At 42.5% G+C, this 23,025-nt stretch overlaps 1 long non-coding RNA gene across 1 annotated transcript in view; it reads left to right on the top strand.

Moving 5' to 3' along the window:
* The window catches only part of LOC124776999, a 765,947-nt gene that overhangs the window by 393,405 nt on the left and 349,517 nt on the right, over positions 1-23,025 (top strand). The window contains exon 2 of the long non-coding RNA XR_007015678.1: positions 15,896-15,935. This is a non-coding gene — a long non-coding RNA (uncharacterized LOC124776999). The remainder of the gene's footprint in view (positions 1-15,895; positions 15,936-23,025) is intronic.

Raw genomic sequence — 23,025 nt, 5'->3', positions numbered from 1 at the left:
ATATTTATGACACCAGTTTGCACTACAGTGACAGTCTCATATAAAAATTTCACGGGTCTTGAATTTGCGTTGAAAATCTGTAAAAACAAAATCCTATAAACATAACAGCATCCAAAAAAAATTTTTACAGCATTGTGATACATTACGCATATACACACATTTCATAATTCTTAAAGTACGATTCTTGGTTTCCAACATACTTTTCCCAAACCAGAGGCCCTAACCACTACTCATTATTCCTTAACTTATTACACATATACATATTCGTCGACACTTCTTCAATATTTCATCATAATAAATACATATCAAAATAAACATTCCTCAACAGGATAATACACATCGTCGTTGTAATAATAACATAATAACACCTCAGTCAAACCTCAAAAACGTCGTAGCTTTCTGCAATAATTTCAAAACCTAAAAAAAATTCTCTGCTCATTTCAATAGTGTCATCTACCTCAAACGTACTTTAAAAATCATGATCCCATACCAAACACATCATTCAAAGCTCTCATAGTATCACAATGGTTCCAAAGAAAATATGAACAGTTCACAAAGTACAGACAAAATACAATTTCATAAGTGTGAAGTTATCCAACTGTGTAATTACGTAAACATCTGTCACTGATGTAGTAAAATAAATGTTTGTCTCTCTCAGTTAAATGATCAGATAGCTGTGTAATTTATGTGTTAGAGAAATATGGTTCCGATGTGTAAAGTTGTATAAGCAAATACCACATTAGTTAGGGCTCCTTGTGCTTGCCAAACACATGGTACACAAAGTAGGCGTGTACCCCTCTGAGGATTAATGTAATTATACCCTCAGGTGCTACAGATTACAGCAATGGAATGAAATGTATCAGGGAAAACCTTTGTATCATTGTAATTCAAAAATCTTTAAAAATAAATGTTTTAAGTACAAAATTAATCACTCAAATGCGTGTCCTGTAGCGCTAAATGTGCGTCTTGCTGTAAGATAAACTCTGTGGAAGTGTCGTAGTTATCGTCCTCCGAAAGCTAAGTTCTGCAGAAGTCAATGTACTTACCTCATGATAAACAAAAGTGAAACGCTATGCGAATAGATATCGTAGTTATTACATACATCACCATGATCAAGAAAGTACTATACTGTAACGTATTGTTGTGATACGAAAAAGGCTGTCACATTGTAGCTATACCACAAGTGTTACTACTAAAATATGTTTTACCTTCCAGAAGAATTCAGAAAAACAGATACACTGCAAAAGCAACAACACAAATTGTGTCACACATTAGTAGCGTCGTTATATAATCGTGCAGATGTCAAAGAAACCAAATACTAAGTCATCTTTTATCACAGAAAGTACTTCAAATAATGAATGTCTTTTCAACTAAATCAAAATGTTGCATTAAAATCTCATTAGCGTATATGTTCTAAGTATGTAACGCTTATAGTCGTTATGTAATCGTGCAATTAACAAGCAAGAATGTACACACACAATATCACCGTGTCCTCTGTCCACTATAACAATGCATTCGTAATTTCTGTTTTAATACGTTCTCTTGGTTCTTGACTGGATATTTAACTTCAAACATTGTGCATGTTAACAGATTCTAAGTCTGACAAAGCATACTAGTAATGAAAAGTGAAAAATTTTACAGCAAAGACTAAGTTAAAAAAACAGATTATCTCTCAATAAACGGTTTTACATGTGAAATGTGGTGTAATCCTTTACTCTTCCTACTATGCAGAGGTCCAGCTTCAACGGAATTATCATGTGGTATATGGTACATCGGTTAGTTCCTGTAGTTTCTTTCTCGTCGGTTAAGTGGTGCAGAATTTCTCCCAAAATCATAACTGCGCGGTGGACCGTTGCGTCTGAAGTTATTCTGTCTCCCTTGATAATACTTGTTTTGGTTCCCATATTGTCTGTTTCTCTGATTGTCACTGTGATAGTCATTACCGCGGAGAAGTGATCTTTCCCTGTAATTATTACTACTCTGCCAACCGTTGTCATACGGGTGGTGTCTGTTTTGGTCACGATTTACGTTGTAAGAATAGCCTTGTCGTGTCCATTTATTATTTCTGTCATCGCGGAATTGTGACGGATGTGACCTGTAATAGTTGTGCTCCTGTTTTCGCGTTCCGCGATTGGCAGTGTCAATTTTCAATTCTTGTAACAGTCCCTGAAAATCTTCAATGTCGTCTTTGCAACGTCCTGCTAAAATAATATGTCGTAAATGTTCAGGCAATTTGATTAAGCAAATGCGGATGAGTTCTGAGGGGCTGTATGGGTTTGACAGGTACTGATTCTTGTGCGACATGTCTTCAAAATATTTCACAAGACTGGAAAATTCAGATTGTTCTAAATGTTCCATCATTATGATGCTATGTTTTACTCGGTCTTGTGTGGCTCGAGACCAATATGCTGAGAGGAAGGCATGGTAAAATTCTCCTTCACTGTGGCAATCGTGAATGACTGATCGCATTCTTACATCTAGTTCATTCTCTAAGTAGCCACACATAAATTCTAATCTGTGCTCTAATGACCAGTTGGGAGGAAAACAATGAGAGAATTGAAGAAGCCACGCTTGTGGATGAATGTCGTTACCAGAATTCTTAAATGTTTTGAATTTACGTGTTGTTATGAACAGGTTATAGTCAAAATCATAGTGTCGGCGAGTCGCATATCGGTCATTGTTACGTCGTGTCGGCGGTTACATCTCAAAATTCGGTGCACCTTGCCAATTTCCTACATAACTTCCGAAATTCCCTGTGTTATTATTTTGCGGCTTTTCCGTATTTCTAAGTCCCTCTTCCCGTGTTGGAGCGCGAGTGTCCTCTGAAATATGTAATTCTGATATTACTTGTGCCAACTGATCTTGTACTACCCGGATTTCTCTTTGGTGTTGCGTATTAATTTGAGTCTGATTTTGTTTGAATTTCCTAATTTGTTCATACTCTTCTGTGTCATTAAAGACTACCGGTTCTGCGTCATTCAGATTATCATCTACCTTCGTAGATAAATTATTTAGCTGATCCGAAAGTTCGACTACTTTCTCTGATAATGAACTAATTTCCTCCATGTGTCTTTCTGAACCAATTTTCATAGTATCTACTGTGTCCTTTAAGTTTTCCTGAGTTTTTGCAAGTAGCGTAACCGAATCGGTAGATGCAGCTGAGTCAGTTTTCGCCCACAAGGTCTCATCATTTTCATGAACAATGGTTTGCAGTTCTTTTATGGCTGCTTCGTGATTCTGTAATGCATTTTCATGCCGCGAAAAAATAGGTTGAAAATGCTCACAAATTTGTGTTTTTACGTCATTACAGACTTTTTGACATTTCGATTCAATGTTGTAACTCAATAGTTAAATCTTCACGTGTTTGTTCAAGTGTGGTGTATAACTTTCGAAGATTTTGTTCCATTGTGTCTAACTTTTGAAGCTTTTGCTGTGTTTGTCTTTGATTTTGTTTCATTTGTTGCATTAATTGCAATAATAGTGTATTAGTGTCTGAAATCTGTTCCTCTACTCTTTTTGGCAGTGCATTTGCACCGGCAACATTCACATTTTGACAAGCAGAAAGTGTGTCTTGACTTATTTGAGAAAACGGAGAGGACGCAAAACCTGAATCTACAGTATTTGCAAGATTGTGTCCTGTCATTTCGGATTCCTGAGGCGAGCTGTTGCCGACCGATCGATCGATAATGCTTCCCTGTTCACTAATTGTTTCACTGCCTACACCATTATTTGCAGCCCGCTCCATTTCCCTATGCACAATTACCAAATTATTACTTTGAACATTAGTTAATTCGTTACTCGGCGGCGCCAACACACTGCTTTCGTCTTCACTGTCATTTCTCAGTTTACTTTGGAGCCTAGTATTACGTTTTTCACACGGCATCATTGTCATAATATTTCACACGAAAACACAGAAAAGCACAATTTGAAGAGCAAAATAAGAAAACACAATAACATAGCATTGAAAACAATATCTACTTAATTGTAAGCGCAGCTGCGAAATACTTGGTGCAAATCTACATGCATGCCACAATTGTTTTACTGTACAACAATGAAAAACTACAACTACAAAGGAAATTCTCTCAATAATTACGTGCTATCAATAAACAAAGGCTGCACTAATTACACAAACTACAAGAAAAAATCAGAAGATTCCAGTGAGGTATCCTCAGCTAAGGGTCGACATATGAAACGTCCCCTTTGAACAATTATACATGACTGTCCTTAAACTGACACACAATATTTTTAGCGCAACTCAATCTGACTTTCAATAATCCCTACAAAAAAATGGCCCTGACTAACATTAACATATACCTTTCACAAATCACTTACCTCACAAAAATCTTCGTTACTCGAACTACTGCAATACACCGAGCGCCACTACTGCCAGCTAAATAAAAGAATCAAACTACTGAAGGCAGTAACTACTGATAGACATAGTTAGTAAATGAAAGATTTTGATAGAGAACAAACAATGTATTTACCTTAATAGTTCATGACATCCATTCTTACAAATGTACTGTTTCTGATGGACACACGTCAGATCATCCGCTCTCAAAAATCCGGCATCTCACTTCCCCACATCCACCACTGCTGGTGGCTCACCTCCAACTGCGCAACGCTACGCGCTGTTAACATCCAGCTGCCCAGCACTACAATGGCAGACAACAATGCAAACTAGCCACAGACTGCACACAGCAGAGCCAGTGATTTTCATACAGAGCGCTACGTGGCGTTACCAATAAGAAAACCTAAACAGCCTACTTACAGAGTGCATTGTACCTTTTCCTATGATCCACTCAGGAATTGATCTGTAGTTTCTGTTACTGGAATCAATGGCCTTTTCCAACTCAACAACATCTTTTGAATTCAGTCATTTGTGGCATGTGATTGACTTCAGATTTGATATTTGTTCAGAACATGATCTGTCTTTCCTAAAACCACCTTTATATTCACATAAATTAATCTCCAGTGTTTTTTCTACTCTGCTTACTGTAATCTTGGTACATATTTTATATTTAATTGGTTGAAAAGAAATTGCTCAGTAGTTCTTAACATCTTGTTTATTGCCTTTCTTATGTAGTGGGTGTATCAAGGCCACCTTCCACTGTCCTGGGTGTTTTTCTGTTTTCAATATTTTCTCAAAGATCAATTTTCATATTCTTTTTTTTATTTTTGCTGGAGGCCATTTCAAAAGTTCTGCTGTGAGGAGTTTTCTCCACTAGCTTTGTAAGATTTTAATAACTTCTTCAAGTTCTGTGATGGGTGGGAGGTAAATCCTTTTCTAGCCGGCCGAAGTGGCCGTGCGGTTAAAGGCGCTGCAGTCTGGAACCGCAAGACCGCTACGGTCGCAGGTTCGAATCCTGCCTCGGGCATGGATGTTTGTGATGTCCTTAGGTTAGTTAGGTTTAACTAGTTCTAAGTTCTAGGGGACTAATGACCTCAGCAGTTGAGTCCCATAGTGCTCAGAGCCATTTGAACCATTTTTTGAACCTTTTCTAGATTTTCGTGAGTGTTTGAGTATTTGAGCTTAAGTGTTGGTTCTGGACAGTTAACAAGCTGATCTGAATATTTAGCAAGTATTTCTAAATCACCAGTATTACGTAGGAAAAATAGGGGATCCTCGTACCACGCCCCTCTATTGTTAAATTTACCTTTGAAGTACATGTACCAGACTCTTTTAATCTACTGGAAAATGGCCTCTTTAGCAGCTCATCTGTACATCACGTATAGAAAACACTTTCATTCTAAAATAAACATATACTCCCTTTTTTACCATCATATAGGTTCTAGCCATTTGACTTAGAAGGGTAGTAATCATAATTGATTTGATTATATTAATTTTAGGCAGGTACATGGAACATTTAGATATAACTAAATTTTGTAATTAATGGTTTAACATTGCTAGGAATACAACAAAAAAAATGTTGGTAACAGCAGTAAACGAACCGGAGTCGACAAATTACGCGTTCTGTGTGCTAGACCATTCAGCTATGGTGTTGTTATGACAACAGCTAATCACAAATCCCTCATGCCCCACGCCTGGCCAATGTGCTACTTGCGGTTTCAAAGAAAAATGCTGACCTGGTGCTGTGAACACTGTAGCGCTCGCAGTACCGGAAGGGATGATGTTACATCGAAGCATACATATTCAAAAAACAGACAGCTGCATCCCTTCTCTGAGTGGATCATAGCAAGGCTGAATATCGATTCAGCACTCGACACCTGTTTCTCGTTATTACGGGGGTAGCGCTACAAAACATGTTTCCGTCCATTTTATTTGTATATCAGCATGCGTTTTAAGAAAAGTCGCGCGATTTTAGTGCGATTTCCGACTCGCATTCGGAGCAAAATGGTATAATTTTACTGTGATATTTACAGTGTGCTATAGCACATTACCATAAGTTAACCAGCCGCCACTGCTCTGAAACCATGCTTATTTGGAAAGAGAGCATCATCGTGCTTCAAAATTCTCTTCTAAGACGTAAAACCGCTAATTTAACACTTTGCTGTGGAAACAGCCGCCCAGACTCGATGTTCGAAGACGGAAGACGAAGTGCCGTCTGTGTAACACAAGACATTTAACAGCATCCACATTTATAGTGGTCATGGAAATTTACTTGCCCATTGTATTGTGAAGGGATTTGTATCCCCGCGCCATTACCATTTCAGATACACGTAAGAGACCCTTCGCCAAGTCAGCATTCATGCAGTTCATCATTATCACCCCTCGCTTAAAAGAAGAACCTATGGCGATAAAGCGAGACTTGCTTGGATCTGTGGCCATTAGATTTGAAGGTTCAATAGAGTACGTTAATGTTCCCTTCATCTCTGCCTGAAGTATTTTCCCTTTTGTATTTGTAGACATCTGCTACTTTCATCACTGAAATTTTCTTTTCCCACAATAATGGAACAATGCTCAAACTCTTTTAAATTGGGATAGGATAACCAGTAAACCCCCGATTCTAAAAGAAAGGAACTCCCATGTATAAAACATCTTCGAACTTCTGACAACCTTAAAAATGACTTAATGTGCTAAATATTTGTTGTTGATCTTGTAAGCAAGAGAAAGTTTGGAAAAGGTTTGAAATCATGCTTAAAGATTATTGCAAGTCGCTAAGTGCTCTCATTATTAAACATTGCGTGAGTATATTCTGGGTAACAGTTCTTCGTTTTTCACGGAGTTCAATGTCTATGACGTCATATATCCTGAACCATTTACTGTACAATGATACAAGTTTGCTGGTACATTCTCTTCTATATCTGGTCACTGGTTGTACAGTGTGTTGCAAATACAGTTAGTAGTCAAGAAGAAATAAACTGAAACGTCATACGTGATGCGGCAGATTTACTACATCAACAGCGAAAATGTAAGCGGCAAACGGTTTTTTTTTCTTTCATCATTCTGTGAGAGGTGTTAGTGGTAAAACGTTTCATAAAGATTTGAAATTACGTGTAATGCTTCTTGCAAGTGAAAAAGTACTGTTATTTTCAAACACTGGATGCATATAGTCTGAGTGCTCACGGAGAGTTGGGCAGTCTCAAGACATACACAGTTTATAACTGCAACACTTGTCTTGCTGTGTTGAACTTTTCACGTAAGATTACACGTCTTAATAAATGAAAAGCATAAGTTTGCTTTTGTTCTACAGTATCAGTTTTATTGTGTCAACCGGTTTTCGGTTTACAAGGCCATCTTCAGACATTTACTGAGTATTGTCACCAAAGAAGTTCAGTGTTTGTAAGCAACATTGGAATAGAATTTACACGTCTAGATTGAAGCAGAGACTTACACTAAGTAACGTCTTTGACAGTGTGGTGGTAATGCATTGAAAAAGTAAAAAAATTAACAGTAAATAAATAAAAATAGAGTAGACAGCATAAACCTTAACACAAAATATGAACAGTATGCCTACATAACAGTTTCTATTAATAAAAAAAATAATGAAATAAAATAAAATTAGTGCTTGACAAGGCTACTTCAGGAGGTGTAAAACATGTTGAGTGATTCACAAACCAATTAAAAGAAGGAACAATTACCAAAGTAACTACAGAATACATAAGGAACTTAAGCAACATCAATAAGATAAACAGGAATAAATAACTGAATGCAGAAAAATGGAGGAGTTTGAGGGAACACACAGTAAATGTAATGTTTGAGAGTGTGGTGGTACTGCCCTTTTAAAAGGTAAAAGGGCTCAAAAATACACAAATATAAAAGGAGTAGATAGTTTGCATTCAATAAATGAACCAAGTAAAATATAAACAGTAACTGATGAGACATCTACAAGAGGTATTAAACAAGGGCAGTAATACAAGTACCATTTAAAAGAAAGCCTTAACATTTGAAACTACAGTCTATATGGAATACAAAGACCACTGCAATAAGGTAAAAGACCTTAATGGATACAGGAAAACGGGAATATGTAGGAACAGACAGTGTGGGAACAGAGATGATTATATGAAGTTTAGGAGAGGGGAAGTGTTGAGCTGTGTCTGGTCATTTAAGATTAGATCTGGACTGTGGGCTAGATGTTTGTTAATTTCCAGGGATTCCAGCAGGTTGCGGTTTTGGCCTGTGTTTGCTAAGTGCAGTACATGGGACATTGGCTGGTAGTTGTGATCCTCACTCAGTACATGCTCAGCAAATGCGGAGTCAAAATTCTGCAACCTCCAGCTGCCTTCATGTTCAGCCAGCTATTTTCTATGTCCCTTCCTGACTGACCAATGAAAAACATGTCGCAGTCAGAACAGGTAATTTTGTATACCCCACTGTTGGCTAATAACTGGATCTTATCTTTGCTATTGGAAATACACTGGGCTGTCGTGTTCTAAACATAGTAGGAAAGCCTATACCTGCAGGCTTTCAGTGCTTTGATTACAATCTGTGATACCTCTCCTAGATATGGTAGTGTACACCATTTCTTGCAGACGGTGGATGGGGAAGCAGATGGGCATAGAGGAGGGGCATAATTTCCTGTTCTTGTTTCCTCTGCAAGATGTGGTCAATAAGAACTGGATTGTAGCCATTGACTGTGCCAATAACTCTGTTTTAAAATCATCTCTGGACATGAGGATAGATATGAGAGAGTGTACCATTGAGTGGAAAGTAACAGTAAATAAATAAATAAAAGTAACAGTAAATAAATAAAAATAAAAATGGAGTAGACAGAAAAAACTCTAACACAAAATAGGAACAGCATGGTTACATAACAGTTTCTGTCAATAAACAAAAATAATAAAGTTAAATAAAATTTGTGCTTGGGCTACTTCACGCCTTAATGACCATATTATGTCAGCATTTTCAGTTTTTAAATTCCGTCATTATTTCTATGAAATATTCAAAATCAGATCTTTATTGCCCCTAGAGGCGTGATCTAGTTTCCATGCCTCGGCTAGTCGCTGAATTATATATTACGCCTGTTCGGAGAATAAGTGTGCTGTGACCGTAACAGGCTGCGGTTTTTTGTTTCTCGAGGTTGTCAACAATGAGTGGTAGAGGGAGATCCCCTGACCAGAGGAAGCAAAGCTCAGGTTTCAGTGTCCAGATGTGTGAGAAATGTTGGTAAGAAATCTCGCAAAGTGCGAGCCACGTTCTGTGATCCAATTCCGATCCGAGGAAGGAATAACACTCTTCCAAAATTTTTTCGAGAATCAAAACGCTTCACGGCGAAGATGTTACGATCAGTACGAACGTGTTTATGTGGTACCGCGAGTTTAGTGGAGGCAGAAGAAATGTTAATGATGAACAGAGGACTGAAAGATCTTCCATTTGACTACTGGGTTGGCACAAAAAATTGAAGAAACTGATCGCGAGGGCCGCTGATAAAATTTCTGCTATGTACCCACAACTCTCCTGAATTCTCTTATATGAGACACTCACAGAAAAGCTGAAATACGGTAAATTGTGCGCCAGATGGCTCCCAAAACAGCAGCACAAGAAAAATCGGGTTAGTAGGGCCTTCGATTTTCTTGAGAAACTGGAAGGTGAGGATATTCTGAGCTATATTGTCACTGGAGATGAAAGTTGGGTATCTCACTGCACGTCTGAGACAAAAAGATAGTCGCCACACAAATTCCCCGTATGAAGTTTAGCCCTACACTAATGTACAATAAATCTTCCACTGGAATGAATAGTCATGTGGCTGTCGTATTGGATGTTAGCAGCATAGCTTAGTGAATGATCTGACAATGAGCTTAGGCTCGAAACTAGTCATAAGGTAATAAAGAAAATGAATATTGAAACGTCGACGGTTCTCTCCAATTTATTGCACAGGCCATACAGTCCCTAACATCATGCCTTCCAGACTCATGGATAATTAGTAGACACAATTTCGGGGAAAGATACCTTAGCCTTAGTGTTTTGGGACAGAAAAGGCATCATTTTCATCGAATTTCTGCCTCAGGGAGAGACCATCAACGCACAACGATATTGTTGAGACTCTAACAACCTGAAAAGGATAATTTAAAACAAAGAGAGGAGGAAGCTATCGATAGGATTGTGCTTGTTACATGACAACGACCGTACTCACACGGCCCTAGCCACCAGAGTGCTTTAGGACTCATATTGTTGGCATGTTTTGAACCACCCCGTATCCCCTGATTAAGATTATCATCTTTTCACCTCAATGAAAGCAAACACTAGTGGAATTCAATTTTCAGACAATGAGCAGGTGCAGAAAGAGGTTATGAAGTGGGGGAAGAAGCTGGCAGGAGCGTTCTCCGAGGAGAGCATACAGAAACTTGTGCCACAAATCTCCGCATGCACTGAACGGAATGGCGATTATAACAAGGTGACAAACGTCATGTGAGAGATATGCAGTTATACATATGGAGGTAGTATCGCGTACACAAGGTATAAAAGGGCAGTGCATTGGCGGAGCTGTCATTTGTACTAAGGGCATTCATTTGAAAATATTATCGACGTGATTATGGCCGCACAACAAGAATTAACAGACTTTGCACGCGGAATGGTAGTCTTAGCTACACACATGGGGCATTCTGTTTTCTGGAATCGTTAGGGAATTCAGTATGCCATGATCCACAGCATCAGGCTTCCAAATTTCAGGCATTACCTCTCCACTGACAACATTGTGGCCGACGGCCTTCACTTAACGGCCAAGTACAACAAAGCTTTGTCAGTGTTAACAGTCAAGCATCACTGCGTGAAATAAACGCAGAATACGAAATGGAGTGATCACATAAGTTCAATCGTTGGTAAAGCAGATGGTAGTCTTCGGTTTGTTAGTAGAATGCCGGCCGTTGTGGCCGAGAAGTTATAGGTGCTTCAGTCAAGAACCGCGCTGCTGCTGCTGTCGCAGGTTCGAATCCCGCCTCGGGCTTGGGTGGGTGTGATGTCCTTAGTTGATGCCATTTGACTTTTTTTTTTTTAGGGTGCGGTGGAAGTGTGCAGTCAATCTGCAAAGAAGATTTCTTTCAAATCACTCGTGCGACCGGTTCTAGAATATTACTCAAGTGTGTGGGACCTATACCAGGTTGGACTAACAGGGGATATTGAACGCATACAGCGAAGGGCAGTGCGAATGGTCACAGGTTTATTTAATCCATGAGAGTGTCACAGAAACGCTGAAGGAACAACTGAACTGGTGGACTCTTAAAGTTAGACATAAATTATTCCGAGAAAGTCTGTTAACACAGTTTCAAGAACAGGCTTCAAATGATTAGGAATATACTACAATCCCCTTCGTATCATTCACTTAGGGATCCTGAGGATAAGATTAGAATAATTACTGCGTACACAGAGGCATTCCGTACATGAAGAAACTGGAAGAAACCCAGTAACTGGTACAACGGTACGTACTCTCTGCCATGCACCTCATGGTGGTTTGCAGAGATGTAGAAATCAATGTGGAGCGTACGAAGAAAGCATCCGTTAGGACCGTGCGGCGAAATATGGCGTTAATGAGCCATGGCAACAGACGACAGACGCGAGTGCCTTTGCTAACAGCACGACATCGCCTGCAGTGCCTCTCATAGGCTCTTGACCATATCGGTGGACCCTAGACGTCTAGAAAACCGTGGCCTGGTCAGATGAGTCCTGATTTCAGTTGGTAAGATTATAGGGCTTAGACCTACAAAGCCACGGACCCAAGTTGTCAACAAGGCACTGTGCAGGCTGGTGGTGGCTCCATAATGGTGTGGGCTATGTTTACATGGAATGGACAGGGTCCTCTGGTCCAACTGAATGATCATACACTGGAAATGGTTATGTTCGGCTACCTGGGGACCATTTGCAGCAAAACAAATACCGTATTTATAACGGATGACAATGCGCCATGTCACCTGGACACAACTGTTCACGATTGCTTTGAAGATTCTGGATAATATCGAGCGAATGGTTTGGCCCCCAGTTCGCCTGACATTAATCTCATCGAATACTTATGGAACATAAGCTAGAGGTCAGTTCATGCACGAACTCCTACACCGGTATCACTTTCGCAGTTATGGACAGCTGTAGAGACAGCATGGCTCAGTATTTCTGCAAGGGATTTTCAACGACTTATTGCGTCCATCCCACGTCGAGTTGCTGCACTACTCCGGATAAAAGGGAGTCCGACACGATTGTGAGAGGTATCCCGTGACATTTTTTTACCTCAGTGTATGTGGAAAAAGAGTGCACAAATGTATCAACAATGTGCTGTAACTGTTTCAAATAATTTTTTTCTAAAATAGAATATAAAATCTTGCAGACTTACTTTCCGAATATGCCTCCTGGGCAATTTTACCCTGCGACTAAAACTGCTTTTGGGCTGGAGTTCGCTGGAAATACCGTATTTTCGCTTGATATCTAGTGCTACAGATTTTGACGCTGCATTGAACCGTCATTTGAAGATTATGCGCGAAACAGCCAAGGAACATAAAGTCGGAATCCAGTTTCTTCGTCCGGGAACTGCTGAATGACGAAATTGAATTTTGACAGATATTAGTAACATGTTGCACTCAGATTAACGACCCTCTTACATGACATCAGGGACAATCCCAAATTTCGAAAAATTTGTAAAAAAATAATAAATAAAAAAACGCTGATTTTGACATGTCAGGAAAAACAGTTGATTTTGCTTTATCGTTTGCGCGAAATTTGTCCTGTCTCTAATTACGGCGCTGATAATTCGTTCACTGCTCATTTCACAGTGCAGCTTTCGTTGTAAGCCTAGCCTCAGGCCCAACTCCTGCACAAAACATCAGTTCGCTCTCGGAAGCCTCGCATGTGTTGCCTCGCGCCTTCAGATTTCTGTCGCAATCATTCACCAGCGTGCGCATTTCGGCCACAGGCAGCGAACACTGCAGGGACAGAAACAATGCGGTGGCCCATGCCGCGTTCTTTATGTTGAGCCGGCATTGTATGTGGAAGCGGGGGAATCCCCGGCTCTGAGCTTTGTCGCTGCTGGAAACAGAAAGGGGGTGGGTGTTGCTGGTAGTTGGGAGTGGTGGGGAGGGGGGGGGGGAGAAGGGTGGAAGGGTTTCACCGAGCCCGCTGGATCCAGCTCAGCCATCGAGCGCCGAGCTCGGGGCTCGGATGCCCGCACCAGCCTCGGCTGGCGGGCTAAGGATTTCCGATGCGCCATCGACTTGCATAATGCCGCATAAATGACTGGCGACCAAAGCGAGCTTCACAACCTATTTGATGTATGGCCGGGCCACCGAGGAAGTGGCTTGAAAGCCGAAGCGCTGTGGCGGAGAGAGGTCGCGGGGAAAATGAGGTTGTGACGTGGGACGTAACGATCCTTCGGCTTCCGTCTCACTGAATCTGAATCCTGATAAAACAGCGGGTCTGAAAAGCTTTACCGCTTCTGTCTATGATGGCATCGATGCCGAGAAACACATTCCTGAGACTTCATCAGTCTGTTCTGGTACGGCTTTATTCCCAAACTCTTCATCTCAGAATAGTAACTGCATCCATTTCCTATGGATTCGACTTAAAGCTATTTCTACGAAATCTGTTCAAAAATGTACGGAACATTGGTAATTTCAGCCAACGGTGTGCTGGAGCGAAATGCGGTTGGCATCCCTGCACACGCCTGTGTTTAATGGTGTAACTGCCAGAAGTTTGAGTGTTGTATGACTATTAGTTAATGGACAGTGCTGTATAGTGTAGAACGTTGTGTCGTACAGTTTGCGATCTTCGAGATGGCAGAGGCAGAGAAGCAAAGCGTCTGCATTAAATTTTGCGTACAACTCAAGAAAACGTTTACAGAGACACGACAAATGATGAATGGTTAAGCCGTAATCGTTGTTACGAATGCTTCACACAGGAAGTTAAGGACGACTCTCGTTTTGGACGCCCTTCGACGTCTACCGACGACGCTCATGTCAGAAACGTCAACAAAATTGTACGTACCAAACGAAGACTGACTGTCAGAGAAGAATGTGACATTTCAGTTGGATCATGTCATGAAATCTTGACACAGGATCTTGTAAAGCATCGTGTTGCCTCCAAGTTCGTCCCGCGGTTCATGAGTTAAGACCAGAAAGACCTTCGCATCGCAATCTGTGAAGAGCTTTTAGATCACACAAATGGGAAAGAGATGTTCCGTAAGAGAATCACAACTGGTGATGAGACGTGGGTCTACGGTTGTAATGTTGAGACCAAGGTTAAATCTTCACAATGAGTCGGGAAAAGTTTTCCAAAGTTGACAACGACGTTGAAAGAACGAAGATTTGCAACGATAGACGAGACAAACGAAAATTCGCAAACGATCCAGCAAGAGGCGTACCAAGACTGCTTCCTTAAATGGAAACGTCGTAGGAAGAGGTCTATCAATTGCAGAGGAGACAATGCAGAATAAGTAAAAGGTAAGCGTAGAAAAAATTTTTGGACAAACTACCGGAATTTTTTTAACAGACTTCGTATATAATGATTCCATGTTAAGTCACGGTAACATACATATGCAGCTCAAGGCTATAACCAAGACTATGTTGTTGAACCACGTTTTCGGCCTGTTATTTGTGGTGTATCGAAAATTAGGTCTGCAATGCCGTTTTGGAAAATAAGATGATTATATTGTTATATTTAACCAATGTAATTCTAGTACTTTATTGTGCTGGTAGTGTCATATAAAATAAACGTTATGCAACTTGCTTTTTATAGGCAAAGAACAAAACAGCTTCCTTCTTTTTTTCATATTGAGAGACTACTTCATTGTTTTCTGTGTATTACAATTTTCGTTGGAGAAACCGAAATTAAGATGACTTTAAATGTCCAAAAAAAAAAAGAAAGTGATGGCAACATATTTAGCTTTTTTACTGAATTTTACGGTATGCATTCAGCTGTAAGTGGTGAACAGCCGCAGAACAACATTCGCAAAATCGTAAAACTTCCGCTCGTTTGGGATCCCGGGCTCCAAATGCTGGTTTGATTTATTAATAACTGCTATTTGTAACATGACACGAAATTAACATCGGTTTCATAATTTAGTTCAGGATTTACTGCTGAAAGTGTCAATTTATATTTGCACCGATTGGATTCGAATTAACTTAAATGTGACCATATATTAGCCAAGAAAGCTATAGCAATTAATTATCATACTGTTATGAAGCATGGTCAACAGAGATAATGAGAGACCAATAGCTGTCGGAATGAAAATAGTATTCACATACATATTGCTTGTATTCAGTTTCTGTTCGGTCAAACAGAGCAGCTCACTGCGGAAAGGTAGTAGGCTTATTTAGTAATACAGTAGGTAGCAGTTGGATTGCTTACTGCAGTACGATGCTTGTCACTAGCAGTGCCTGTCAAATCATTTTAATTTGTTCGTAGAAAAGATGTAAACTCTAAGAATATGCTTTTTAGTTATTAGAGGTAGTGTAGGAATAGTCTACTAACTTTTTTCAAAGCAATATGTCCAATTTAACATCACGAAATGTTCATTTGCAGATTTCTGGCGTGCCTGTTGCACCTTCTCTGCAACTAGAAGGTGAGTTGCTGCCTTTAGTTGCACCTGAAGCATAACTTTGTTAGCTGGATAACAAACTTGATTGGAGGCAGTCGACAAAGAAAAGATGTACTCAGCATTGCCTGAAGATTAGACCCGTCGTTTTCCGAATGCCCTTGCAACTGTACAGCTTTCTTCGTTTAATAATAAAATAATAGTAATCTAATAATCATGAAGCTGACAGCAATAATGTCTTGCATGAAACGTCCGCTCCTTACTTGTTGCCAGACCGAGAACATTGATATTTATGTCCACCCACCTCTTAAAATTTGTTTCATTTTCTAACACCATTAGCAGGCCTGTGTGGGCGAGCGGTTCTAGGCGCTTCAGTCTGGAACCGCGCGACCGCTACGGTCGCAGGTTCGAATCCTGCCTCCGGCATGGATGTGTGTTATGTCCTTAGATTTAAGTAGTTCTAAGTTCTAGGGGACTGATGACCTCAGATGTTAAGTCCCATAGTGCTCAGAGCCATCTGAACCATTTTTCTAACACCAGTTGCATCATCTGTTTCCCACATATCTCCTCTATATTTTTGTCAGTGGGCTGTCTGCAGTACATATCTATAGCAGGCATTGCCTGACAGTTGTGTTTGCTGCTCATTTTTGTCGTACTTTTAAACATAGAGTCGACATGTTTTCATGCACGCCCATATCAAATAATGTAAGTTTGCACTTATGTAAAAAGGAATGGTTTAGCTATGCGGTTTAGTGGACGTTTGATTTGCTTATATTTTTCGAAAATCTTCAAAATGTGTGAGAGAGACCATTTTATGCTACTAGATGGCTGGAAGGAGGATTTGAACAGCATACGACTGCCGGATCTACCATAGCGCCACATCGCAAGACCGAGCCACCATGTAGACTTTTGTGATCTCCTAAAGTCTCCCTTCAAAGGAACACAGTTGATTTCCTAACCCATTGCATGTCTGTTAATACAACGCCTTTTTTTTCCTGGAAGCAGGTTAGTTTTATTCAGGATTCCAGCATATATCATTATTCCTTACTCTTCTGGCTATTAAACCCTCTTTTTTTAACATAATCTCAATTCAGTACGACGGCCCCACGCCACGTTACTGGGAGGGCCTCCATGCCCGCATGGTATCACTCTACTGGTCGACGTCGGCGCCAACGTCTTGCTCCACAATAAACTGCCCATCATCCACGTAGTGCTTGCCGCGGAGTGCGTCCTTCATTGGGCCAAAAAGATGGAAGTCGGAAAGTGCGAGGTCCGGGCTGTAGGGTGGATGAGGAAGAACAGTCCAATGAAGTTTTGTGAGCTCATCTCGGGTGCGAAGACTTACATGACTCTTTGCGTTAAGTCGGCCGCTGTAGCTGAGCTGTTCTAGGCGCTTCAGTCCGTAACCGCGCTGCTGCTACAGTCGCAGGTTCGAATCCTGCCTCAGCCATGGATGGGTGTAATGTCCTTAGGTTAGTTAGGTTCAAGTAGTTCTAAGTCTAGGGGACTGATGACCTCAGATGTTAAGTCCTATAGTGCCTAGAGCCATTTGAGCCAATACCGTGCGTTATCATGCAGAAGTAGAAGTTCGTTTGAATTTTTGCGGTGACGAACGCGTTGAAGTCGTTTTCCCAATTTCCTGAGGGTAGCACAGCACACATCCGAGTTGATCGTTGCACCACGAGGGAGGACATCAAATAGAAGACCGACGCCATGACTTTACCGGCTGAGTGTGCGACTTTGAACTTTTTCTTCGAAGGAGAGGTGGTATGGTTCATACAAGAAGGATCTCCACCCCATCGAAGCCAAGGAGTGTTTAAATAAATAAATGTCCTGTGACTAGGGCCTCCCGTCGGGTAGACCGTTCGCCTGATGCAAGTCTTTCGAATTGACTCCACTGCGGCGACATACGTGTCGATGGGGATGAAATGAAGATGATTAGGACAACACAACACCCAGTCCCTGAGCGGAGAAAATCTCTGATCCTGTCGGGAATCGAACCCGGGCTCTTAGGATTGACATACTGTCGCACTGACCACTCACCTACCAGGGATGGGCAGGAGAGTGTTTGATGTCCTCGAGAAAAACTTTGGAGAACGCATTCTGGCTCTGGGGTACCCGGAGGCCACTGGCATGGGCCTCGATTGGCCGCCATTCTCCGGATCTGAAAACATGTAACTCCTTTTTGTGGGACTGTGTTAAGGACAAGGTGTACATCAATAACCGCAGTATCATTGCTAAGCTGAAAACAGCCATTCAGGAGGTCATCGGCAGCATCCATTTTCTGACACTTTAGCGGATCATGCAGAATTTCGCTATTCGTCTGGGCCACATCATGACCAATGATGGCAGGCATACCGAACATGTCATAACCTAAATCCAGATATCTGTAGTAGCGTTTACATGTTGAATAAAGTGTGTGCAGACTGTAGTTTGTAACTAACTTAGTTTATTCATATAGTTCAAAAATTGTGACCCGGTTTATTCGAACTTTAAATGTAGCTGGTGCTCCAGTATGGCACGACATTTTGAAGTCCATAATATTATTTGCAAGTTGTTGGGACGTGGTACATAGAATTTTTATAAAAATTTATAGTCTGTGAGACGATTAGTCACTCTAAAAGTAGTTGCCGAATACAACTTTTTAGCATTCTGGCGTAGTCTGACATCGAAATATTTATAACTCTTCAGTGTTGTCGACAGCGTGCTATGGGAGAGAGGTTGGGAGGGTGGTAGTGCCCTGTGGTTCTCTAAGACAGAAAGACAGAGAGAGGGAGAGAGGGAGAGAGAGAGGGAGAGAGGGAGAGGGAGGGAGGGAGGGAGGGAGGGAGAGACAGAGAGAACCATTGTGAATGACCACCACACTGTAGGAGAAGTGCAGTTTTACAGCTGTACACAAACGTATAGATAGCAACCAGAACGGTCAAAGTGTACAGGTCGGCAGGAGACGGTCAGTTGAGGTGTGTTAGTGAAGCTCAACATGAGAAAGTGCTTCAGTTGTCGGTACTGCGTTATTTTGCGCGAGCCTGCAGATCTTAAGTGTAACCTAGAGCCCTCTACTGATGTGCACATCCTCGAGACTCAGCACTTTGCTTCCTTCCTTACAGCGACTGAATGTAAATGAATGGTTACTTATGGCAGCAAGGTGCTACACAGCGCAGTCACAGGAAGCCACTGCACGACAGATGAAATATGCCAGCGCCACAGACGCCCCGCACTGTATATGCGCCTTCCGCTTCCTGCGGTGTCGTGATAACAGGCGATAAACCGGCGCCGCTGGCGATTTGCATGTAATTCGGCGGCGGTCTGTTTGGCACACGGCGGCTGGAGGCACTCGCTCCTGTCTGGTACTGCGCAAGTAGTGGGCGTCTGTCGGCGCGGCAGGGACACGCACGCAGCTACAGCCGGGCCCAGCAGCCCCCGATAATGGCTCACGGCGAACTAATTAGAGCTTAATTGAAATTCCCAGTGAGCTGGGGAGGCGCGCCGACCATCTATTTTCAACCACTCGCCGCCTCCGGGCGCGCCTGAAATATGGGCCTCGCCGACGAAGGCGCTCGCGATAGCAGATGGCCGCCGCCCGATAGCGTCTGCCGGCTGTGACGTCACGGCGCGGTGGGTGTAGTAGTGGTGGTGAAGGGTGTGGGGGGAGTGGGGTCTGCAATTAGGCCGCGGAGCAGAACGGCTACGGGGGTCCAGCTAATAGCCGCTGTCGCGTCTGCCCGTCCTACTGAACCTCTCCGTTACGTCGGAGACGCTCGGCTCTCCTAGGACTGAGTGGTCCCGCCCTAAGGGAGACGCTGCGAGGTCCGCCGTGGGGAAGTGTCCGCGGGTAAGGTGCAGCGGGCCACCTGGAACCACAACAACGAATTCGCCTTACAGCGTCTTCAAAGAGCAACCGTAAAATATAGTCACTCGGATGGGAATCGAATTTTTGTAATTTTTTATATTTGTCGAGGATGTGATGGATGACGATCAGGTTTGCTTGAGGAAATACACTCCTGGAAATGGAAAAAAGAACACATTGACACCGGTGTGTCAGACCCACCATACTTGCTCCGGACACTGCGAGAGGGCTGTACAAGCAATGATCACACGCACGGCACAGCCGACACACCAGGAACCGCGGTGTTGGCCGTCGAATGGCGCTAGTTGCGCAGCATTTGTGCACCACCGCCGTCAGTGTCAGCCAGTTTGCCGTGGCATACGGAGCTCCATTGCAGTCTTTAACACTGGTAGCATGCCGCGACAGCGTGGACGTGAACCGTATGTGCAGTTGACGGACTTTGAGCGAGGGCGTATAGTGGACATGCGGGAGGCCGGGTGGACGTACCGCCGAATTGCTCAACACGTGGGGCGTGAGGTCTCCACAGTACATCGATGTTGTCGCCAGTGGTCGGCGGAAGGTGCACGTGCCCGTCGACCTGGGACCGGACCGCAGCGACGCACAGATGCACGCCAAGACCGTAGGATCCTACGCAGTGCCGTAGGGGACCCCACCGCCACTTACCAGCAAATTAGGGACACTGTTGCTCCTGGGGTATCGGCGAGGACCATTCGCAACCGTCTCCATGAAGCTGGGCTACGGTCCCGCACACCGTTAGGCCGTCTTCCGCTCACGCCCCAACATCGTGCAGCCCGCCTCCAGTGGTGTCGCGACAGGCGTGAATGGAGGGACGAATGGAGACGTGTCGTCTTCAGCGATGAGAGTCGCTTCTGCCTTGGTGCCAATGATGGTCGTATGCGTGTTTGGCGCCGTGCAGGTGAGCGCCACGATCAGGACTGAATACGACCGTGGCACACAGGGCCAACACCCGGCATCATGGTGTGGGGAGCGATCTCCTACACTGGCCGTACACCACTGGTGATCGTCGAGGGGACACTGAATAGTGCACGGTACATCCAAACCGTCATCGAACCCATCGTTCTACCATTCCTAGACCGGCAAGGGAACTTGCTGTTCCAACAGGACAATGCACGTCCGCATGTATCCCGTGCCACCCAACGTGCCCTAGAAGGTGTAAGTCAACTACCCTGGCCAGCAAGATCTCCGGATCTGTCCCCCATTGAGTATGTTTGGGACTGGATGAAGCGTCGTCTCACGCGGTCTGCACGTCCAGCACGAACGCTGGTCCAACTGAGGCGCCAGGTGGAAATGGCATGGCAAGCCGTTCCACAGGACTACATCCAGCATCTCTACGATCGTCTCCATGGGAGAATAGCAGCCTGCATTGCTGCGAAAGGTGGATATACACTGTACTAGTGCCGACATTGTGCATGCTCTGTTGCCTGTGTCTATGTGCCTGTGGTTCTGTCAGTGTGATCATGTGATGTATCTGACCCCAGGAATGTGTCAATAAAGTTTCCCCTTCCTAGGACAATGAATTCACGGTGTTCTTACTTCAATTTCCAGGAGTGTATGAAGGCCCCTGAAACTCAGTTCTGACGCGCTTGATAACGGAAGCAAGACTAAAGAAAAATCAAGACATCTTCACTGGATTTGTTGCCCTGGAAGAAGCGTTCGACAATGTGTTCGTACAATATGTTCGAAATGCTGGGAAACATACGGGCAACCTACAGAGAAAGACAAGTAATGTACAGTATGTTAAGAGCCAAGGGTGCACAATAAGAGTGGAAGAGCAAGAATGAAGCGCTCGGATTAAAAAGGGTGTAAGATAAGGATACAGTCTTTCGCCCCTACTGTTCACTCTGTGTATCGAAGAGGCAATGGTGAAAATGAAAGAAAATTTCATGTGTGGAATTAATGTGAAAGGATATGAATGATAAGATTCGCTGATAACGTTGCTGTCCTCAGTAAAAGTGAAGAAGAATTATAGGATCTGCTGAATGGAATGAACAGTCTAATGAGTACAGAAGTAAATCGAAGGAAGACGAAAGTAATGATAAGTAGCAAAAGTGAGAACAGCGACAATATTACAATCGTCCATCAGTATTGGTGGTCACCAAGCACATGAAGTTAAGTAATTCTGCTACCTAGGCAGCAAAATAACCCATGAGGACAGAACAAATAGGACATAAAAAGCAGATACCACTGGCAAAAAGGGAATTCCTGGCCAAGAGAAATCTCCTAGTGTCAACCATAGCCCTTAATTTGAGGAAGCAATATCTGAGAATTGTACTGTGGGAAACCTAAACAGAAGAGAATCGAAACATCTGAGATGTGGTGTTACAGTTGAAAATTTTTGGATTGATAAGGTAAGGAATGAGGACGTTCTGCGCAGAATCTGAGAGGAGAGAAATTTATGGAACACACTGACAAGAAGAACGGACAGGATGGTAAAACATTGTTAAGATATCATGTGCACATTCTGCGACCATTTCCGTGACTCTTAAAATACATTAATATGGGGAAAAAAGATCAGCAGTGCTCGAGACGTTATTGCTGGATCGCTGGTTGGGCCTCGTTTCAGTCTTTTTTTTTCTCTCTTTTCGTTCAGTTTGAATACCTAAGTCATTTAAATACAAAGAAATATTTGTTAATTAACACATATTTAGTTATAATTTTTATGAAAATGCATTCTTCCTGTTCGGGTGGTCCCGGCGGAGGTTCGAGTCCTCCCTCGGGCATGTGTGTGTATATTTGTCCTTAGGATAATTTAGGTTAAGTAGTGTGTAAGCTTAGGGACTGATGACCTTAGCAGTTAAGTCTCATAAGATTTCACACAAATTTCAACATTTTTGCATTCTTCCTCCACACACACACACACACACACACACACACACACACACACAAACACGCACACGCACACACACACACACATCAACACACACACACACACGCGCACACACACACATACATTTATAAAAAAATTTCATTCTAAATGTACGAGGGCTTGCAGAAAAGTAATGCCTCCGAATTTTTATGGGAAAAAGCTGTTAATATTATGCAACTTTATTCTCAATGCCTACGTATTTAAAGTCTTCTGCCGCTAAAGGGCTCCGAACTGCTGCGCGTAACATGGCTGTATATAACGTAACTACGCCGGTGCATGGTTGGTTGGTTGATTTGGGGGAGGGTACCAAACAGCGAGGTCATCGGCCCCGTCGGATTAGTGAAGGATGGAGAAGGAAGTCGGTCGTGCCCCTTCAAAGGAAT

Source organism: Schistocerca piceifrons, chromosome 2, assembly GCF_021461385.2.
Source record: "Schistocerca piceifrons isolate TAMUIC-IGC-003096 chromosome 2, iqSchPice1.1, whole genome shotgun sequence".
NCBI lineage: Eukaryota > Metazoa > Arthropoda > Insecta > Orthoptera > Acrididae > Schistocerca > Schistocerca piceifrons.
This window is presented reverse-complemented; position numbering and strand designations above follow the sequence as displayed.